Source organism: Xylocopa sonorina, chromosome 16, assembly GCF_050948175.1.
Source record: "Xylocopa sonorina isolate GNS202 chromosome 16, iyXylSono1_principal, whole genome shotgun sequence".
NCBI classification, from domain to species: domain Eukaryota; kingdom Metazoa; phylum Arthropoda; class Insecta; order Hymenoptera; family Apidae; genus Xylocopa; species Xylocopa sonorina.
Genome location: NC_135208.1, coordinates 812,819 through 815,574, shown reverse-complemented (window position 1 = coordinate 815,574; position 2,756 = coordinate 812,819). Strand labels below are relative to the sequence as shown.

The 2,756-nt window shown below is 52.5% G+C and overlaps 1 non-coding gene across 1 annotated transcript; it reads left to right on the top strand.

Moving 5' to 3' along the window:
• The first annotated feature begins 2,185 nt into the window (after positions 1-2,185).
• On the top strand, positions 2,186-2,340 carry LOC143431103 (5.8S ribosomal RNA). Its single transcript, XR_013102680.1, has one exon. It is a non-coding gene; the product is annotated as a 5.8S ribosomal RNA (ribosomal RNA).
• Positions 2,341-2,756: the final 416 nt, after the last annotated feature.

Genomic DNA, 2,756 nt, shown 5'->3' with positions numbered 1-2,756 from the left:
ACGCTATATCGTATATTATATCTATGTTTCATGGTAAGATATAATTTAATGCAATGCGTTATGTATACCTCGTCACTACTTCATGAGAATGTAAACCCCACACTTCCTTGGGACGAAATAGCGTTTCCAGATGTCTACGTATCAAAGCAATACAGTTCCAATTCTTCATTAAACACGAAATCGTATCTCATATCTATGTTTCATAGTAAGATGTAATTTAATGCAACGCGTTATGTATATCACGTATACACTTCAAAAGCATGTAAACCCCACAGTTCCTTGCTGCGGGATAGCGTTTCTAGATGTCTACGTTTCGAAGCAATAGTGTTATAATAGTGCCACCATTGTGGCGCTGCGGAGGACTCGGCGCGGCACACTTTTCAGGAGAGTCCTGCCTGGGAGGTGCCGCGTCGGGCATTAGCGGCGGAGATGGGTCCAGACCTCTCGTTGCCGAGCATCCTGTCTGTGATGCTTGGTCGCGGGAGCGTCTGGCGGGCCATGATCTCCTTTTGCGAGGAGGTCATGGTCGCGAAGGAGGCCGCCGAGCGTGTCAGGGAGCAATCCCTGCCCGACGCTGCTCACGGGGTCGGCGTCGTAGACGTTTGCCCCGTTTCGCCTCACGGTATGGGGGGCTTCTACTTTTGGGTGGAAGTCGCTCCTAAGAAACCTTCGGGGGGCAGAACTTCTCCACCTTCGCCGCGCCTGCGGGCCATGATGGTGGCCATTACGCCTCAGGGGCCACGATTCGGCATTTGTCGGGCCGTGGTATCGAGTCTGACGCACCCGGGGCACCCAGTGCGTCCAGCCCACGCCTGGCCCGAGGCATCGACGACGCCCGTGCGGTGTGGACCACTTAGGTCGTGCCCCACGTCTTTGCACGGGTGTCGTCCGGGGAGCGCGTTCGGTCCGATTGGGGGATTGTTCCGAACATTGCACGCGTCCTCCGGGACGGGAGTTGTGGCCCAGCCATTGCTCATTCCTCAGACGGGGTAGTGTGTCTTGTCGACCACACTCCTCTCGGGGAATGGGATCCTCCCAGTCACCATGGAGGACCCCGGCGCGGCAGGGGACCGGACGTGTTCGTCCAGAGTTCCCGGTCCCCTCCCAGCAGCGCCGAGGTCGGTCACCGTGGGATTTTAGCCGGTAAGTGTCCGGCATACCCCCGGAGTTCCCCAGCTCCGGGAGATCCATGAGGATTTCCCCACGTTAAAAAAAAGGCTAGTTTTAGGTTTGGTTTTATTAGATGGGGTTCAAGTTATATTAGGTTCAAGTTATTCTGGGTTCAAGTTATACGGGTATCGAGTTTAAGGTTCATGTTATACGGAGTTTGATTTTAAGGTTCATGTTATACGGAATTTGATTTTAAAGTTCAAGTTATACGGGGTTTGATTTTAAGGTTCAAGTTATACAGGTTTTGAGTTTAAGGATCACGTTGTACGGGGTTTGAATTCGTGCTAGGAGCGTGCGTGGTGTCGTCGCGCGTAACCTGTTAAAGATGGTAGATCGTACCGTTCCTTTCGGAGGGGACGATTAGTCGGAAATAGCCTCGGTTGTCGAGAGTCTAAGATACCCAGCGACCGTTGCGAGCTTTCGAATCATTTATGCCCGCTTCGTGTCGTCGGGTGAATATATAGACCGCTCGAGGTTGTGTTAGGCGAACGGTAGAGTGTCCTAACGAATGTACGAATTTTTTTTCGTTTACCTGAGCCTTGTTGGAATCGACACGACTGGATGTGGAATTTTGAAGAGACCGTCGTCGTCGTCGATCGTTCCAGAGAGGACGATTCCGCGTTGCCCGTTGTCCTCGTTGTCGAGAGACTGCAATCCCGCCGTTGCGAACTCGAACAGTCTATGCTCGCTTCGCGTTGTCGGGAGGAAAAAGACCGCCTCGAGACTGCTGGTACGCGGAGGAGTCCTAACGAATTTTTGAAAGATTTTTTTTCTTCATACCTGGACGCGCGTGTGCATTTCTCGTAACTTTGAGGGAGACCTTGCGCGCTAACCATCGGCGTATGCGTTTCATCCGTAGGAACGATATATCGTGTCGCCTCGAACTCCGTCGAGAGGTGAAAGCAGCCACGGTTCGGCGACGCCCGCGTCTCATTCACCGGAGACGATTGGGTATCGACTTGTTCGAACTTTAGTACCAAGAGACTTAAAGATCAATAAAATATACATATACGATTACCCTGAACGGTGGATCACTTGGCTCGTGGGTCGATGAAGAACGCAGCTAATTGCGCGTCAACGTGTGAACTGCAGGACACATGAACATCGACATTTCGAACGCACATTGCGGTCCACGGATACAAATCCTGGACCACGCCTAGCTGAGGGTCGTTACCGTAACCAAAATACTGCTTGCGTTGCGTTTCGTCGAATCTTTTTTCCCTACGGTGCTCGAATCTGCTCGCCGTCGTTCATTCTCGAATTAAATTGCGAACGTTTCTTAGTTCGGGCGGCACCGAGAAAGGGAGGAAGAGAAGTGATACACAACGTACGAGCGATCGTTGGACGTTCGTCTGAGTCGTCCGTGACCGTGCCGAGGCAATCTGCGATTGACAACGTGTGTGCGCGTGCGGGGTGCGTAAACGTGTTCATGGAACTCGACGGTGTGTCAATCAGGAACTCGCGTGAGTTCTTCGTGGCGTCGTGAGTCGTCCGTTAAACAGGCGACCGCCCACGGGGATTCGTGTTTCGATCGTCGATTTTGTTCCGTGTTCCGAATTCGCACACCCGCCACACGCATCGCCTTC